At 37.1% G+C, this 20,647-nt stretch overlaps 1 long non-coding RNA gene across 1 annotated transcript in view; it reads right to left on the bottom strand.

Moving 5' to 3' along the window:
- The window catches only part of LOC141943179 (uncharacterized), a 48,555-nt gene extending 30,245 nt beyond the window's left edge, over window positions 1-18,310 (bottom strand). Inside the window, exon 1 of the long non-coding RNA XR_012628873.1 lies at window positions 18,237-18,310. This is a non-coding gene — a long non-coding RNA (uncharacterized LOC141943179). The remainder of the gene's footprint in view (window positions 1-18,236) is intronic.
- Window positions 18,311-20,647: the final 2,337 nt, after the last annotated feature.

The raw sequence follows: 20,647 nt of genomic DNA, 5'->3' as shown, positions 1-20,647 counted from the left end.
CTCCATCCATTCATATGTCCTAACTTGTTCTGCAAAGCATTGTTCTTAATTAAATCTTCCCTTTCATATTAATCCCTTAACATCTGCCTAGTAATCAAGAACAAATGTTTCTCATTGGTATTCTCATGGAGTTGTTGGGCACTTACTCCTCTTGCTGAAACGTTCAGCCCTTGATAGTTGGCTTGCATTTTCACTTGAGTTAGCATATAACTTGGCTGCTAGCTACTGTTTCTCTGACTTTGTTCTCCACGGGTCATACCCATAGCTCATTGTCTAACATGAAAAAGAAAGGTGACAGCAGATACAAAAAAAAAATAATTCACAAAGTGTCATATCTTCTGCCCCTGTCCAAGCACCACACTCTCTCATAATCATATCTCCCCTTTTTATAGAGATAGGTGCTTTATGAAAAAAGTAATAACACATCAAAACTGATGATGCTGTATAACTTCAATCCCCACTTATCTGAACAGACGGTACTAGTAGTAATGATACTGTGTACACCTCTTTCACACCCCTCTGCTACAGTTTTCACTTACAATCTAAATTATTTCAGTGTTTTTCTCTTTCATACAAGTCTGAAATCTACTGCAACAACCATCATTGACTTTCTCTGCTTTTCATATGCTGTTATGCTTTAAAATGACAGTTGTGATTTAAACAGCAAATGCAAGAAAAAAAAACAAAACCAGAGAGTGGAAAGGACCCAAAAAGATTTGTTTGGTTGTTTTTCTTCATAGGTGATTACAGCTTCGATAGAGAACAGGTTATGTGCTTGGTTGCACACAGCTCTGAAAAATACTTTTCAGGTTTTTTTATATAAAAAGTTTTCAGTGGAGCTGGTTGGAAAATTTGTGTCTTTTGTCTTTCAAGAAAAAAATGCAAGTGGAAGACAGGGAAAAAATTAGCTTTGCTGCAATAGCTTGATATTACACCTGAAAAGCTAAAATGAGTACTTAAGGGCAGGTCAACTCTCATTCCCAGCTAAATGAAAACTTGAAATCCTAGCCTGTTGCTATCATAAATTAGAAGTCTTGAGAATTAGGACATACCAAACTTTTGTTGTGGAAAAAATGTAGGCAAAATTTCAGTGAAAGCATAGAGCAAGGAATAGATTTGATTGTTCCCACTAATACTCAGCTCCTTGGAAGACTTTTCTTTCTCTTCTCATCTGTATTTACTCTAATATCACAGCCCAAGGTTGTATAGATGATTCACAGCTGCTCATGTTATACTAATGTAGAAAAATATACCTTTCTTCGATGTATTAGTATAAAATTTTCTTTCACCTCTGAGAAGATAGGATTCATCTTTTATGGGAAGTATACTTCAGTGAATACAGACAGATATTTGTTTAGATATTCTACTTAACTGCACTAGTTCCTTTCCCATGTTCACCAGAGGTTTACTAACCTGATCAACTTTCTTCACTAATACCAGAGAGGTGAGGGGCTGCTCAGTTGAAGATGCACATATCTAGGTATCAATGAATAACAGCTGAATTGTTTTACTTACACACCTAAAGAAAGTTGTGGTCCTTGGGACACTACACAAGAGCACAGTAATCATTCAGAACAATGTGACAGAGCACACTCCATAAGCTCTGTTTTGTAGCTTGCACCTAAGAGTAGCCTTGTGTTTTTCTTGGAGTTGTTGTCCAGTAGCAACCTGAATTGTTTCCTCATAACTGGGTGATCTAAAGCCTAAAACAAAAAATAACTGCTTACCTTAGAAAAATAATGTAATGGTGTCAACAACAGATGTAAAGTTTTTCATCTCAAGATTTGAATTACATTTTTTGAGAAAAAAGTCCTTATCCCATTTTCAAAAGACTTTTCCTTTTAAGCCATCTCTTTTAATTGTTGATATGCAATTGTCAACTATAAAGATACCTAAAGTTAGAAATTCCTCATTAGCACCTCCAACAGTTGTGGGATTTCAATCACTGACATTGTTAAAAACTGGTTTACCAAACATCTGTCAGGAAGAGTTGAGGTGCAGTCAGTCTTGTCTTCAGGAAGCAGGGTGGCCAGGCTGACCACCTTCCAGCCCTATTTTCTATGACTACATTACTAAGACAAAGATGAAAATACTTTCAAAGTCAATTTACTTTAAAAGGCTTTAAGAAGTTAATTACAATGGCAAATAGCATCTTCCAATTTCACAGCTTAAAATACAGCCTTTATGACTGCAAAAAAGCTGAAATACCTCAATCATACATCTACTCCATGGTTCCTCAAAAATTATTTTAAAAAAATTCCTCAAGCTTGTGTCAAGCCACCTTTAGAATGAAGTACTTCAGCCCTCAAAACGCTTAGGACAGCACCATTTACCAGCACCATCTCCTGGGGAGGGCTATCACAGCTGAATACAGAAAAATAGAGCTTCGGGCCAAGATGGAACTTGGCTGTATACCCACCTACCAGATACAAGAAATAAATATTGGTTGAACCAACAATAAGAAGGTTGTGAAAATTGCTGCAGAAAGTTCAGTGCATGTTCGCACTATTAGGAGAGGCTGTTGAACAGGAAAACCATGTAAGTCTTATCACAAACATAATCATGCTCAGAGCAGATGAAGATGTCCTAAATTGTTATTGGACTGAAATTACTGACAGTTGTGTGTGGAATAAAAGTGAGTTTGAGGATAAGATTAAATAAGAAGTCAAACATATTTGGATTAATAACATTCTTTTAATCATCTCTTCTTCTGTAAACACACTATATACATATAAATTTCCAGATGTTTCTAACAGGAAGTTCAGTGTCTGAAATTCCAAGCAATAGTAGCCTTTTAAGAAATTTATTCTTCACCATCTGGAATTAGTATAAGAGAGATCCACTATAGGTCACGTATATATCTACACTACAGTATACCATTGTGCATAAAATGAATCATGTCAATACATGTCTTTGCAATGCTGCTGTGAAAAACAACTCAAACTTTTTCCATTTTCAGGAAGAGAATGCAAATCCCCTTAGGAGGACCTGAGGTTAGCTCCAAAAACAGAGTTGTGCTGTTACAATGCTCATCCCAGGTAAATGAGGCACTCCTCCATCTAAATTTGTGTTGGTATGTGGAAAGGAATTCAGAACAGAAAGAGAACTTGATTGCACAGCCTTGCTATTAGAGGACCCACATGGAGCAAGTAATCCTGGATTTCATTCTCAGGACTCTTACTGGTCAATTTGTGTTCAGTACACAAATAATCATATGCAAGGACAATATATGTTAAACACAAAAATAATTATAGACAAGGAATCAAAGATTCTTTCCTCCAAACAGGCCACAGAACCATGTCTATTCTGTCTCATTCTTTCTGTCATTTGTAACCCACAAAATTTTTTCTTCCTTCTTTTACCTTTAATTACCTTTTATCTTTAATAATGATCTTAATAATTGCAGAAACAGAAAGGGAAGGAAGGGAGGAAGGGAGGGAGGAAGGAAGGGAGGAAGGGAGGAAGGGAGGAAGGGAGGAAGGGAGGAAGGGAGGAAGGAAGGAAGGAAGGAAGGAAGGAAGGAAGGAAGGAAGGAAGGAAGGAAGGAAGGAAGGAAGGAAGGAAGGAAGGAAGGAAGGAAGGAAGGAAGGAAGGAAGGAAGGAAGGAAGGAAGGAAGGAAGGAAGGAAGGAAGGAAGGAGGAAGGAAGTATATTACAACTTCCAAATTATCCTTTAACAGTTAGAACTAGGCATGAGTGCATTTTGTGATATGTCCTGTAGGTAACACAAACTTACTGGATTCTGATGTTTCCAGGAAATGGGCTGAAATACTTTCAGAGCATCCTAGGACATAGATATCAAATGGGCTCTGTGCCCGTTTTGGGGCATATGCACTAGCAGCCTTTTAGGACACTAAATTAAGATAAATCAAGGTATGCACACCGGGAACAGTAAGATAAGAAGGTAGTTGCCAAGAAAAGGGAGGTGCCTTCAGAGCTAAGCAGCAGCTGAATGGTAATGTGCACCATTGTATTTGTGAATATAGACACTATACCTTAAGTTCCATTTTAAGGTGTCAAGTTCTTTTTTTTTAAAGTATATAGTCACTGTTGCAAAACCAGGTATAAAACAGGTCACAGTTTCTATGGTCACGTCCTGGACTGGAACTCAGAGACCTGCCCTCAGCTCCCAGCAGAGCTGCAGACCAATTTGGATGCTTGCAGATACAGACCTATAACAGGATAGTCATAATCATATTGTCTGACCTGGCAATAGGACACCAGAGGATGGAAAGAGAGTATCAGATGGAACATGAAGGCAATGCAGTCCTTCATCCTGCCCTGAGAATCCCTAAACCAGTTTTAAGAGATGTTTATATAACCTGTACTTATAAACCACCACTGATAATGTTTCTTATACCTTTTGGCTCCATCTTTTTCCATGTTATAAAGCTTCTCCTGAACCTTTATTGCTACACTTTAAACCAACTAGTTTCTGTCCTTATAGAGGCAGAGAAAAGTTTGGTTTCTACCTTTCAGTTGTATTTACATTTCACATTTGAATTTTGTTAGTCTGCTTCCTTTCAGTAATTTTTACTTCCACAACTCAAATCATACTTTAACTAAAACCACTTTTAAATAAAAGGTTCAGTCTTGATAAGTTACTCCAGTGGTTCTTTGTTCTTCTAGTGAAAAAGTTTCTTATCTCCTGTAATCAGATGTAGAATGCTTCTAAACTCTTTCAGCTTTCAATTGTGATTCTATTACAGACAGAATTCTGCTCTTCTCATACCCTTCTAAGGATAAGCCTACTGAGAAAATAAACTCTTCAGAAGGACAGCAAAATCAACTCCTGATATTAGACTAGGTCTCTGGACATCCTTGTGATGCAAACTCTAACAGTGTTCCCTATTAACCCAGTCTGGGATGAACCAACACTGTGCAGCTTCCAGCCATTTAAGATGCTGTCGTCATTCACCAGCATCGTGCTGATTACAGGCAGAATCTCAGCTGGTACAAACCAGTATAACTCCTATCAGACATCACACTCAACGGTTCTCACCTTCTTTATGAAAATGTGTCTTCTGACTGCTATAGGCTTTTATCAACATCATGCTTTGCTTAATGTGTCTGAGATCTATAATGGCATATTGAGCAATGCAATAGGCATCTCATAAGGCTATCTGATCTTTTAAGGTCTGGGCTGAACTGTAATATCCCTGAAGCATTCAACCTCTTTTAATTAGTCAGTCAATTCTGTCATAGCTACCTACTGAAAGACATATACCTAGCTCTCCCTTTCTCAAGCTCCTTCCTGTCTTACCTTATCTGTTATTATAATAAAGACTCATTTTAGTTAGAGGAGACACAGTCTCATTAAGAAACTTGTAAGAACAGTACCAGTTCACGTTCAGTGGGAGCATACACCCAAAAACTTTTTGTATAACTTCTGGAAAACTCCACGTTGTTCCTGTTGTTACAGTAAATAGTTCTGCAGTAGAGGATGCCATACTTTAGTGTAAATAAGTGCTTATAGTTAGTTATATTTACTGTGTTTGTTTTACACATGTGAAAAGCCCATGGACTTCAGTGGGAAATTTGAGTGTGCAAGAAATTCCATTTGGAGCTCATTAGGTAGACATAGCTTTTATTGCTTCTAAAGGATGTCTGCTCTTGTGTTCATACACAATGTGGGGATAGTATATGCACATGTTGTGTTAAAGGTTCTGTTCTTGCTTCATTTTAGACAATGACTGGGCAACACTCCAAATTGTTCCTTATGAAAATGTATTAAATGTAATGGTTTTGAAAGAAAGGTATTGCATGGGGTCAGATAAATGTAAAACAGTTCCACTGGGTACCAGCGCAGTAGGAATAAAAAGTGTGTGAATTAATTTTTCCTTGGCAGCTAACACTATTCAGTGCAAAATTTGTTCAGGGTTTGTTGCACAGCTCAAATATTTGAGCTTTTTGAGATTCAGATGAAATATATGTTTGTTTTTTCTAAAGCTGTCAGGGGCATATATGTGTCAGTTTTCATTAAGAATAATTTCCCTCAGGATCTTTGGCTTAAGTTAACCTTCAGACCTCCACCGACCCCTTCCAAACCATCAGGGTTTCTTTTTGTGTGTTGTTCCATGGATAAATGTACCTGCCAAAACCTAAGCGCCTTCAGAGGATGATGTTGACTGAATGTCTGAGCAGTTCTCAAATCTAAGAAATGTGCTCTGCAAACTACAGCAAGAAATTCTTCTCCTTCCTTTCCCCTGAAATGATCTATTTCCCCAGTACTAATAAAACAAACACTTAGGTAAGTGTATATAGTAGGGACATTTAAAAATTAGTGTCCTCTATGTTAAAGCTTCTTTCTGGAAGAACTACATCGTGCTGTATATGTTTAAGTCCAGTTCCTGCCCTGAAAAGTTATGCTTGCAAATTAATGACAAAGCACAACTCTGGCAATTCTTGAAATATATGAAAGGAATCCAATTAGCTGACAAAACATCATAACAGTTATATGCAGCTAAAGTCAATCCTCTGGATAAAATGCTGCTTTTTCACTGGCCGGAAGGACTTCACAGAGACTATAAGCCCTGCTAGTGCACCACTCAGGACATGCATCTGAGCCCCATTCCACTCTTTGCTGATGGTATAGGCAACCCATTTTCTTAAGAGTTAATTTTGTTCCCTGTTCAAATGTAGCAAATAATTTTAGAGTTAGGTCACTCTTGGCAAGTAGAGGAGGACTGTTGAAAATAAGGAAGTTTCCAGGGAAAAGCAGAGACTGAAATAATATTCAGGGATCCTTCTGCCTAAAAATCATGAGGTTATTGTAACATAGCGTTCTGGTTCACACGATCCACTGATGTTAGTAAGTAAGGAATGCTGAAATGTTTTGATTTGAAGGCTGTGTTGGAAATGAATAATTCACTTCAGTTCTGCACCCATGAGTTGAGAAATACATTTGCAACACGCATTTCTCTTATAGAATGTTTTAATGAAAGACTTAGCTTATTTTCTTTCCCTTAGATGAAATCCCATGATTAGCTCTTTGTAAAGACCTATCAAAAAGTTCTTTTGCTGCAGGATCAAGACAAGGGATCAGCTCACCAATTTGCAATAAACCATACTAGTAACAGATATTTTAATGGCTAATGGTTAGCAATATGAAACCTTAACATAGACAGACTTTTTTAAACATATCACTCACAGTGAGGTTTATCTAAAGGTATTATTACAGATGTAATAAAACATTTTTCATTTGTGCATTTACTAATTGCAGAATCCCCTGAAAGTATAAACTAAGTTATATACATGGATCTCTGTATTGGGTTATGAGAAAATTACTTCAGAGGCTGTACTAGATGATTTCCCTCTCCCCAACTCATCCCATTTGCCTTTTGGTTGGCCTGGACAGAGTGCAACCCACAGGTGGGTGAAATCTGGCCCTTATTATTCATAGTTTCCACAGCAGAGATAAACTGAAACCTTTCTTAGGAAGATACTGTTTTTCTTAACTGTGATTTACTCTTATATTCATCATATTGGTGACATAGCAGCTTCAGACTTCACCCATGTTTCAAAGGCCCTCTATATTCTGCAGCATGATACGGCAATAGCCAAACTAGAGTTAAACAAGCTCCCTCAGGTCATGACAGCAAAGTACACCATGTTAATTATGTATATTACTGGGTTGAAAGGAAGATACCTTCTTAAAAGCATTTAAAGTATGAAAAATGTTCATGAAAGTTTTATACAAATGGTCCAAAACTGACTATCTGCTCAGCCACGGTCTGCTGGTTATCCATTCATATATAGGGTGACCCTGTCTGGAAAAATTTCTAAGACAGAGAAGAAAATATAGAGCATGTCTATGTGGTCAGAAGATGGATGTCATTCCCCTGCTCTGTCCATGGCTTGGGGCCATTGAGATGTTATTCCGGATACTGTTCCACCAGGCTCAGGGCCAGATCTTCCTAGCATACCTTGTCCAAAAGAGATTTCAGACAGATCTCAGAACTCTAAAATTCACCATTTCTCTGATTTCTTCTATATCTGTCATATGGACACCATTAGAAATTAAGGAACAAGAACAGTGACTTCCAATAAACCTTTATATAGGCATTGAAAAATAATGGCCCTCAGTACAGAATTCTGGACTCCAGTTCCCAGACACCAGTTTTCTGTGAAGCACTGTCTATTAAATAGCCAGGCAGTTTCCTCTGAAGCAATATTATTAAAGTCATTGCAAAATGACTTGGAGCTCTCTTTAGCTGAAATTTGGCTCTAAACTAATAGTTAACTTCATAAATAGTCTTTCCTTTTGGAAGAATTCAAAATTATACCAGCCAGCACTGTTCAGTGTTAGTTTGCATCTCCAACTGTTGCTAATTACTGCATGGCATCTATTTTTAACTTGAAATCCCCCATCTCCAGCTGTCATCACACCTTTGCTGGTCATTATTTTTGGTATGATAGGATTCTCTGAGTTAGCCTAATGTTGTAAAATGTGTCATCTGATATAGGTTAGCTGCCAAGGCTCCCTATACAGCCAATGAAGAAAGCCAGGTATGAATAAATGTATAAATGTATACATTCTACCTCTGTTATATAGCTATCCCAGTCTCCTGGAGAAGACTATATGTCTCCACCAACTATTAGTGAAATTCAGACTATCAGGCTAGCCTAGACTCCTGACTTTTGGATGGCTAAAATCTACTCAGATAAATCCCACTTTTTGTGTCCAGAGAAGGCATTGTACAATAATGACCATAACCTAACAGTATGCAGATACATTTTCACCGAATCAGTCTATGAAAATAAACCAAAGTCCACTCTAATGCAGCTTGTCTGAAATGAAGAAATATGTTTAGCATTATATTATCTACTGTTATCATTACTTATAGGTGTCCATTGCTACAAATGTTAATCTATTTCCAATAATATTAGAGGTAACTGTGAGTGCTCACCATCTGAAACAATGCTTACTTTGTCTTGAATCTAATATGTGCAAAGCTACATGAAGGTCTTTTTGTATCATACACTGGGCCAGTCATACCCTACTAAAGCTAATCAAAGTCATAATGGAAAAAGCATCACAGCTCTCCTAAATTCAGGAAGTTCGTCTCAGAGAGATTGGACTGTGATACTTGAAAGGACCTCAGATTGTGATGAATGGTAAACAAATGAACAACCACTCCCTAAGCAGAAAGCTCAGCTTCACTCAGTCTTTTGGAATATTACCCATAGCATAATCTGCAGAGGACAGGCCCAGACCTAGCCACAGTGGGCCACTTCCTTGCTGTGTGACCAGGGGTGTGTTAAACCAAACCACGCTAATGCATGATGTGGCATCAGGTGCCCCAGGAGTATGTGTTTCACTGGTGCCTACTCTCCCTTCCTGTCTCTGCAGTTGGCACCCACACCACACTTTCAAAGAATGGAGGCATTTTCCCTAGTCATGCTAAGGAATCTCCTTCAAAGATATCCAGAAAGGTGCCACTGGTTTAGGACCCTAATTCAGTAAGAGTTGAGTTCTAGCTCCTTGGAGAGGGTTGCTAAACTAAATTGAGAATGCCCTAATTTTAACCAGGATTATTTGGTAGCTTTACAAATAAATTGTTCTCAGAACCTTTCGGTGTCCAAATAAATGGAAGCTGCTAAAAATCTGTCTTCATATACAAATCTAGCACGCTGGAAATGGCTTAGCTGATTTGTACTCTTATGTACTCAATAGGTGAGCAGAAGTATACCAAACAAGTCACTTATGGATTGGATTCTAATTGAAGTGCCTCAGCAGCTTATTGCTGTCCAGAAAGGAACTGAAAGAGAAATACAGAATGTAACAACCAGTCTTATTTCACATTATTCTGTTTTAATGGACAGCTGCAGATTGGAGAGTGAGCCATGGGACTGTATTTGCAAGTGTGTTTACAGATACAGTATTGATTTCCTTGCTCACTAAGAGCATTTCTATACTGCCACTGCTTGCAATAAACAACCCTGCAAGAGCCTACATGGTTGCGAAGCATAATGCATTATTTAACAGGAGCTAATCAATATAAAACAAGCATTCCCTTTGTTACAGGAGTGCTATTGACAGAATGCTTCTCCCTTTTAATTTTTTATTATTTTGCATTGATTGCTGAAGTTCTGCATAGTCTTCAACAACATACTGAACCAGGCCTGGCCATAAATCTCACTTTTTATATAAAAACAGATTGCCCCATTTTAGCACAGAATTAACTTTGAAGAATATCCAGCATTCTAAGAAATCAATAGGAGCATAGCCATTAACATCAGTAGAAAAAAGATCAGGCCTTTGATCAGATATAAAAATTAGTCCATTTAACCATTTCTGAAATAAAAGATCAATACCAAAAAAAACCCTTCCTATTCCCAAATAAATCCTTAATCTAAGAGTTCATCTGAAAAGAATGCACGCAATTTGGATTACTCAGCTAATTGAGGAGAAAAAATTTTGCCATCTGTAATTTCAAAAATAATATTCTCTAATCTGTGTCTCAGATTTGACCTGCAGTTCTACTAATGCTATGCCTGTAACATCATTCAAATATCAGTAAACAAGTGCAAGACAGGGCTTATAAAATGGGATTGCCTTGCACATATCTCATTTATGGTTTCTTAAAAATGTCCATCTAGTTCAGTGGGAGCAGAGATTAAGTAGGCAGAGAGGAATCTACTTGAAAATTCCATTTCCACCTCTTGAACCTTCCATTATAGGAATATGCTTAATTAGTGAAGTTTTACGATCTTCATAATGAAACTCATGGGCATTAATTGTCAACTATCACATTCCAGGCTCATGCTCTCAACTGGCATTCATTAACTGCCAATATGACATTGAGGGAATCAGATTGTTTGCCATATAAAAAATCCTAAATTAATTTTTTGTTTGAGTACATTTCTTTTCAATTTTATAAAAGGAAAAATATAGGATTTTTATTCTAGTCTAAAAGCTAAAACTACGCTAAAACTGAACTCTAAAACTAACATAATCTGATTATTTTGACCCTTCACATGTCTACTTCAGTGAGGGTTTTCAATATTGCTTCAAGTTCTATGGTGACTAATGTGTCATTCAAAACTGAAAATCTTTATGAAGAAAAAGGTGAAGAATGCTACGTTTGACATTTTGGAAACTGATAAAAATAGTAAGTAAAATAAATATGAAACATATAAAGTCCCAAACATGAAGCAGGCTGCTTTTTATCTCTTGCTCAAGGAAGATACTTCACTATTCTCTGAAATTTATTTCAAAAAAGAAAGAATAAACTGGGTGAAGATATGTTTTGCTGGTTAGGAAGGAGATGTTGTGGGATGCTGAGATGGAGAAGACAGGAGCAGAGGATTACATATTGTTTTTTACTATAAAATAACCACAAGTCATTGCTGAATGCAGAATGCTTAATGGTCTCAGGATGTCCCTTTCAAGTCACAGTTAAAGAAATCTTTACAAATTATAAATATCATAGGTGACTATCTAAAAAGATTACAAGTATTTCCTAATTGTTTAGAAGTATTCTGTGTTACAACATTCTATTAGCAGACAAAAAAAAAAAAAAAAAAAGATATGAGAAAAGGAGATATTTTGCAGAAACTCTAAGCTTATACCTCATAGCATCAATCACAGTGAAGAGCACAGCTTGCCAGAGGCATTTCCTTTGTAATCTAGAAGACCATCTGTACAGTGTCATGAATTAATACAGAAAGCAGAAGCTTTCATACTGGTATCTGTGTCTATGTGCATATACACTCCTCCTGCAAAAGCTGAGATGACTTCTGTCCAGCATACTGAGAAGACATCACTGGTGCTCACTTTATAAGTTATACACTAGATATTAGTCATGCAAAGTTTAAAACGTGTCCTAGTCACCACCCTTGAATGCTCAGAAGTCTGCCTGTACAGGCTGGCCACACCAAAGTTTCCAAATTCAGGTAAGGAGGACAGTGATTCTTTGAGAAATTGAGGGTTGTTTAGGAGGGCCCAAGGTGTGTCTCATGAGGATATGTGCAAAGTGACAGGGAGCATTGAACTAGGATTCTGCTCCCTGTCTGGTAGACCATATAGAGATGTTCCAGTTTTAATCAAATTATTGGGATTGCAAGTGCTTTGCTTAGTGAGGGAGACATCCTCTGGGGTCTGCAGAGAGATCCGAACAGTGGACAAGCCAGAAGGTCTGAGTGGGCTTAGGTGGCTTGGATTCCAAGGTGGGAAATTCAGTTGTTTCATCTCAGAGTTAGAGGATAGACATAATGCTGTACAGATCTTGAGAGGTGCAAAATCACCTCTCTCAACAACGAGGAAGAAGAGATCACCTGGAATTTGTGAATCAGGAAGGTAAACCCATGAAGTAGGCTGATTGCTCCTGCCAGGGACCAGCACTTTGTAAGTGGCTGTACCTGGCGAGACTGAAGGGCAGAAGATAGATGGCAAGACAGGACTGCCAAAGCACTGAAATTCTAACAAAGAAGTACCACAACAACTTAACAACCTGCTGATGGCTTTAGAAAGGGAGTTGACCTGCCTGAACAGGTTAAGCACAGCTAAAGATTTAATATAAAACTTGTACAATTTTGCCATTACAAGATTCTCTCTCATGTCATGAACTAGAACAACTTCTCCTTTTATAGAGGAAGAAATTATGTACACATGTAAATTATTCACTTATACTATTTTCTAATTCTAAGAAAATTCATATTATTGTCAGGATTTTATCATTTTTTTTTCCATTTCTCTGCTTACTGTAGGAGCCATCCAGTAAGAAGGACTGTCGATATTACTATATATCTGAAAAGATAAACACTTGACAACTTGGCAACACTTAAGCATTCTTCATCCTTATTCTTTTATGCATTGTAAAGGTCTGCTCAGAACACCCACATACATGCACAAACATTGTGTCACTCACACATAATACGCTCCTTTTTCCAACCACAATTTTTCCTTTCCCAACAGTTCAAACTATAATTCACTGGCAGAGCAAAATCTTGGAATAAGCATCTCATTTATCACTGGACAAAGACAGGCCTTTACTTCTCGACTCTAAAGGCCAAGGTGTAATTGGCTGTCTCTCATTTGTCATAAACTTTCAGTAGATGAGTTAGTTTATATCTGGGTAGACTGAGATGGGCTGGAGCTTGCTGCAGTGTTTTTTTTTTATTTTAGTCAGGATGGGGGCAGAATTCACAGTCCTGAGGCTTCACTTTCACTGCTGAGCAAGTCTGACTTTATGCTGACTGCAAGAACCAGTACTGTGGTTCAGAAGAGATCCCTGGGGTGCTCAGGCCAAGTAATTACAGTAACTTGCATAACACCTCTCATCAAGAAACTACATTTTTGTAGCAAGAAGAGGAATCTTGTTCCATTCACAGTAGAAATTTAAGAAAAATGTCAGTCTCTGGTACTAAACTGCCTGTAATCCATTTAATTTTACCAGCAGCAAGTAAGGGCAGCAAAACAGGAAAAAAATAACTGAAAAGTCTTAAGTGCAGCTTACCGGAGGATCAGAGAAGACACTATTCTTTTTGTCTCAATATGCTAGAAGTGAGTTTTCAGGAAGAGTTTACATAAGGATTGGTTAATGGCCCGTGAACAGCAGAGCTCTCTTACATGCTATCTCACAGTTTTTTACTGCCAAATTCACAGGCTACCACCCAAGGAGGGATTCTGCCTGAGGCTTGCTCTTTTGTTCCACAATTGCTTGGTACATGTAGATGCCTGCATATGTTACAAAAGCTGTTAGGTTTGTGCAAGTTGTTCCCTTCTCTCTATCTCCTGTCAGTCCTGTTCCTTCAGATGAAGATACATCCAGGACACTCTCCAAATGACACTCACCAGGCCACACACAGCCCATGAAGTCCAACACGGACCATCGGTGGACTCCAGGGACCAAGGCTCTCAGGATGGATACCAGGCAAGAGTCAAGAAGAACGACAAAATGATTTAAGCTCTTGTTTATAAGGTGGGAGAATCCTTAGTAAAACAAAAGTTTTATCCCATACAAATTGGGACTGCTTTAAGAGGGAAGTTAAAAAAAATAAAATAAAATAATATCATTCTTCCCTCAGGATGTTTCTTGGAAAGTAGAGACTTGGGTTCTCCACTTGCAGAGGACAACCTTGTTCCCCCACCTCTTGGGTGAGTTCCCTAGCCACTGGATTACTGGCTGCAAGATGGACAGCATCACCTGCTGATTTTATGAATGATGTGCAAGTCTGTCATGTCATTTCTCTGGCTTTGTTTTTAATGGAAATGTTGATATGTAAAGTGAAAATGCTTTGTTTCATTAAAAAAAAAAAAAAAAAAAAGTCTCATTTTGCCCAAGAAAACCCTACTTCTAACCAATTTCATTTCTTTTTCAAAAAGCAAGAACTAGGACATGTTTATTTAGATTTAGCTCAAGTCAAGTTCATTTCCATTTTTTAAAAGATCATTGGCATTTAAAAGGGTAAAATACACTGTATTTTAAATTAATCCCTATTTCATTCCTTACTCTTTATGCTACAAGGCTTAATGAATTAACAATGTGGGAATTTTTATTGGGGTCCTTAAATTTCCAGACAATTTATTTTAACTGTGATGAGAAAGCTTACTCTTACATATTTGTTCTCTATACCCAAGATACAACATATTTTTATATTTCTAATTTTTAAAAGTTACACTTTCCTCCACAGAAACTAATTGAGTCTGTTCCCCTCCCATTTTAACTTTTTCTCCTCAAGCTCAGGGATGCCAAGGTTCTGCTTAGTATATAAAGCATCTGATATTTTGAAAGAATAAAAAAAATCCTTTTATTTTCTTGGTGAAGCATACATTTAAGGATGAATAGACCATTTTAAAATTTCAACAACAGCATTTAGCCAAGAATGCAGAGATTGATAGTTTCTCAAAAAATTAAGATTATTTTAGGACATATTTGGTTAACAAAATATCTCAGGTTTCCCACCCAACCTCAACAGTTGGCTTTTGCTGTACTAACCACTGCTGTGAAATTATATAGTGCACACTACACTTATGATGGACATGGTTATAATGGACAATTGGTTATAGCGGACAAAAACAGATCTCCCAAACCAAACATATTAAATTCAAGACATTCCTCTCTGGTTATAACAGACAAACTTTGGCCACAATGCCAATTTCTGGGCTTTTTTCTGAACCCTGTAAGTGGACTGAATAGAAATGGGAGCTGGTGAGGAAAGTTACAGGAATACTATGTTTTTAAAATAGATTGTGCCTTAAACCAAAGACTGATCAAGATGGTAAAAGAGGTTATGCCAAATTGGCGCTTTCTGCCAGCCTGATTGACCACTGCATACCAGATGAACCCAGAATTTTCTATAAACTGTTTACTCCTGCTCTAAGGGGCAACTTCAGTGGATGCAGTACTGTGGAGATGTAAAAGAACTCTGAGACACCAGTCTTCCTCAGATGACACAGCCTATCCTGCCCATGCGCAAGGTCTGAAACTCCAGGGTACTCCAACAGACATAATAATTTTCAAGGTAGCCTTTTACATCCTGTTTATATCAACATTTGCCAAGGGCACAAGGGAAGTTGGTGGGTGAGGTAAAACGTACCCATTTCAAATAGAAAGATGAACCTGTGAGCTGTCAAGAAATGTGAAATATTTATGATCCACAGCTCATGAAAGGATTGTATGTTAGTCTCAGTCAAAACTCTTGTGAGAGTTTTCATGGCACTCCCTAACCCCAACAGCTATTACAGATAACAAACATTTAAGTGACCATATAGGTCCACTTCTTACACAGCATCTTTCCTGGTTGAATTTCAAAAACTAAACTACCAATGGTGGGTGTAGAAGTGAGAGATATTTTTCAGGTCTACTTTTGAAACAAACAAAAAAAAAAATTACCTTGTTTTTCACTTCTATTAGAAGTAAACAGTTTGAATTTAAACCTTTTGTTCTGAAGAGTGACATAAGCAAGGCATGCTTGTCTCAAGTGTGGGCAAAGCTTACTCACCTGAGTTCCTCATTGGGAATCTTAGAAATAAAACACTTGACCCTTTTTGAAAGGCTTCAGCACAAGTTTTCCAGTAGCCACATACTTGCTTTTGTGGCAGACTTTTCATGGCTAGCATCTGTGTCACTAGCAGAGTTAGTTCTGCAGGATTCTTGCCTGTCTGGAGCTCATGAACTCTGCTTTACCTCTTAAGACAGAGTAACAAAGTAGGATGTAATTCACACTTGTACATCCACAAGCATCCACTCACACCGATGAAACAGCTCTGGTAGAAATAGAGAGGCTCTGTATTTGCATGACTAAGGTTCTGCAAGAGGGCACCCCGTCAGCAGATGCTAATGGAGAAGAGCTGACCCAAGATGCAATTCTGCATTTCAACAGAAAGCTTCATTTTATTCTATATGTTCTTTGGTGTCCAAGCCTGTCAAGGCTGAGTCTTATCTTCCTGATGTCTAAAAGTATAAATGATTACCTCCTACACTGATAACACAAACAGTATTAACTGTGAATTTTAGTTATGTCCCATGTGACCTCCCTGCAAAATAGAGATGAATATCCCAAGCCAGCACAAAGTACATTCGAGGTGCTTTTACCTAATACCCACAAAGAAGTCCAACGCACATCTAAAAACAAATTATGGCATTCTCAGAAATATGATGGTAAAATACTTGTGAACCATGATAGTCTTGTGTGACACAGCGTACGTTTGAAAAGACTAGGGAGTTCACATAGTGATTTTCCAGGCAGTGAAGGTCTGTTTCCACTCATATGTCTCTACCCTTCTTGTCATACAATAAGGGCATCACAACACTTTGTGATTGTCTAAAGATTATTTTATTTCAACAACAAGATAGATTCCTCAAGTCCCTTCCACTTTGGAGGATTGCTAACAAAACGTGATCCATGAACAATCATTAAGGAAAGTCCTGTGACTGGAAAGTGTATAGGGAATATATATTGGCAAACACAGTTACCATCTAGAATTATAATTAAAAGTGTTTGCAAGGTGCATTCAAATGTACTAAATTTCCCAAAACTGTAGAAAATATCTCTAATTAGTGCATTCAGAGGGTCGGGATTTTGATTTCTTCTTTTGTTTTGAGTTTCAATATTTTAAGGCCTATTTTCCAGTTATTAAGTAGATGCTATCTGTACTCAGACAATGCTAATGCACAGAATTTGATAGACAAAATGAAGTATCATCAAGAGATTTAATTGTCATACAGTTTTCTGTGCATTTAGACTACCATTTTTGCACACAGCTTCAAGTAACCACTGGACTTTCTCTTCACTGGCTAACTAACAACACAAGAATAAAATATAGATTTGTGAAAAATGTATCATTTCTCTAGAAAGTGTCAAATAATTTGGGGTGCATGTTGATCTCTTCTGCTTATCCATCTTCTTTTCATTTCCTTGGTTAAAGATATAATACTCAATGGGGGAAAAAAAAGAAAATAAAAAAGTGCATTAAGATTACATTTGGCATTTTGAATACAACAAAAGGTACCTATAGGGCTGCTTTATTGTACAGTCAAGTAAACTCCAGCTGTCAGCCCTGTGATCACTTCTTCAATAGGCAAAAGGACTCAGCTCTAACCTGGCTACACGCTGGTTCTCACCAGTATAACAACTGATATTTTCTTCTTTATGAATTGCATTTACAATTATTCCTTGGCTTTCAAGGAGAACTTTGAAAGAAAAATGTGACTAGATTTCCTAAGTGAGTGCTTTTTTTAAAAAAAAAAAAAAAAAAAAAAGAAAATAAAAAGCTCTATATCTGTTTTTATTAGAGCTGAAGCAAAACCTTTTGCCTGAGATGAAAACTTCTGGAGGATGACTTGCAAAATCTTGTGATTTTATTGGCATTCTCCTATTATGTTCACATTAAAGAGCCCAAAATATGCTAAATATGACCCTCTTCCTGTAGAGAGAGCAACCACTGCATATATAGAGTTCAAGAATATGCATTGCTGAAAATTTGATCACTTCTTTAAATGTGTCAGTACGGGGAGGAATCCTGGCCTTGCTGAAGTGAGAGTTTTGTCCTTGACTTCAGCTGGAACAAGGCCTCACTAGCTGTCTTGTGATAGGAATTTCTAGATTTATTGTGTTACAGTTCAAGATATGCACTTCACAGGAAGAACAAGTATAACTGAACACTAGAATTAACACTTTGAACAGCATTTTCCTGAAAAATTTTCTTTTTCAGAATGCTGTCTTTTAAATTTTCTGGAGGAAAATAATTAAATCAAACAAACTTCTTTTTGAAAATGTTTCAGTCTTACTTGAAATGTCTGATATTGTGTGTTTTTCCTTCTGCCTTTCCCTTTTTCTACATTAATTTCTGTCTTCACTTTTCTTTCTTCTGAAATCTACAGAATTAAAAACAAAAATAAAAGTAAGAAGGGGGCAGGGAGGGAAGAAGTGATGAATGATACTTATCTGGGAAGAGAGATTACCTTTTTACATATTTCATTTCTTGCATTCAAAGTCAAAGACAAGACAGAGACAAGTGACACATCTTCAAAACTACAAAATTCAATTTTTTCCCAGAATGGTTTGGTATACTTTTTTCAAAAGAAACCACTGTATTTTGAAAGCTAATTGTATGTTCCATGTTGTCTCTTTTATGAAATTATCTTTTTAATTTCTAAGTCCATTCTATCAACCAATTTGTTCTAGATGGCTCCATCATGTAGATAGGCAAGACACAGAAGACTATGACAATAGCAGCCTGTGCAAGGCTAAGCAGCATACAGCCTTAAGCAAAAATGGGCCCTAAATAATTTCAAAAGAGTTGTTTACTGTGGCATCACACATTTGACAAACTATATTCCAGCAAACTAAAATATCGACAACTCTTGAGTGAAAAATTTCTTTTCAGTAAAATGCTTATCTTTCAATGTTTTCAAAGATTGATTTGGTTGAATGTTTTGTTTTCTGTTCTGACCTCAGTCAGCTAACTAGTCTGCTCTTTCAGCCTTCTCCAAGTTCATCAACCTCAAGACTTCATAAAATCGACTCAATTTGTTTTGCCATATTTTCTTTATCAATCAGTAGTCTATGTGTTTATATGAAAATACTTTTTTTTCAAATGTCTGAAATCTCCATCTATAGGCTCTTAGGTAAACGGTTAACTATTTAAAGGACACACCTAAAGCAGGAGGTTAGCATTCTAAGACAGTTTTTGGCTTCAACAGTAACATTCTGGTTGCCTTATAATCCTGTTGAACCATTTTAATGTAAAATATACCAGTGGAAAAATGAAATATGAGGAACGGTGTTGCACAGAGGTTTTCTGTCCAAAATCTTCTATGCAATATAAAACAAACAAAACCAAAAAAATACCTACAAAATTACATATTAGGTATATGAAGGTACTTACTTCCAGCCTCAGCAAGAGGTTGCCCACAGAAATTTGTAAAAAAGAAAACCATATATGTACAAAGGGTTTTCTAAGAGAAAAATTGTTTCAATTTTGTCTAATACAAATTTAACCCTGTCAGCTGTATACTTGTTCTGTGTACACACTCAGGCAATGAGCAGAGCAAGCTTCAAGGTCCCACACTTCATTATGCATGTCATACATTATCTGTATACATAGAAAGAGATACTGTTTGGTATAGTGGGACAGAAAGTTTACCACAGATCCTACCAGAGTCCTGGCACAAAGTATTTTGCCAAGTTAACAAAGTTTCTGACAATGTAATCAATAAGAATGGCACACAAAAACATCTGAAAAATTTAGTATCTGTATCTGAGGATATCCTCTGTTAATCAGAGGTAAAGGTTTACTTTTGAAAATCCTTTCATCTGACATATCTGTTAAACACCTGTAAACATGTGTAATGGGATTTAATACCCCATGGCTCTTCACTCTCCCCTCTTAAGCTTCATCTAGCAGGGCACTACACCTCTAAAAGCACTCACAGCTAACTAGGCATATCTGTGTAATTTCTTCCAGAGTGGGTAAAAGAGCCCTAGCAGTTTGAGGTAAGATGGAGAAAGTTCCCATTCCATAACATGTTTGGAATGTGATTAAAAAAAAAAAACAAACACAAAAAAAACAAAAACAAAACCACAAAAACAAACAAACAAAACAAAAAACCAAACAAAAACCCAAACAAACAAAAAAAACCCCAAACTCATCAGAATTGATTACAAAGCCCAGTACATGAATTATGCTGTATTATGAACTGGCTGAACCATCTCAGGCCTTGCAGCAGACATTTACTTCCCTACCATTACTCACCACAGCAAATACTCCTCCTTTCTTTACCCCTATTGATAGGCAACTGCCTATGAAAAATTTGAATTCTTTCTTAAATTATTTACACATAAGTACCTCTTTAAAATGGCAAATCCCAGAAAACACTGTCCCAGTTACTCATTCGCTCATCATGCTGTTTGCGATATCAAGGGCAACAATGCAGCAGGTATTCTTGAGTGGTGCTTTTACCCACTGGGATTTCTTTTACACCACAGACCCTTAAGATTCTCCAAAGTACTCCAAGGACCCAGCAATCTAAAGCCTTAAAGCAAATTGGATTTAACACCTATCTCCTTAGACCCCTTCCCTTCAGGAACTGAATTCCTTTCATTGGGTTTGTTTTATAAATACTCACAGACAAGTGCTTCTATAAATAACTTATAAACTGAAGGTTGAAATAATGAGTGAAGTGAAAACCATAATAAT

Source organism: Strix uralensis, chromosome 1 (genome assembly GCF_047716275.1).
Source record: "Strix uralensis isolate ZFMK-TIS-50842 chromosome 1, bStrUra1, whole genome shotgun sequence".
Lineage (NCBI taxonomy): Eukaryota > Metazoa > Chordata > Aves > Strigiformes > Strigidae > Strix > Strix uralensis.
The sequence above is the reverse complement of the archived record's forward strand: the minus strand, read 5'-3'. Positions and strand labels throughout refer to the sequence as shown.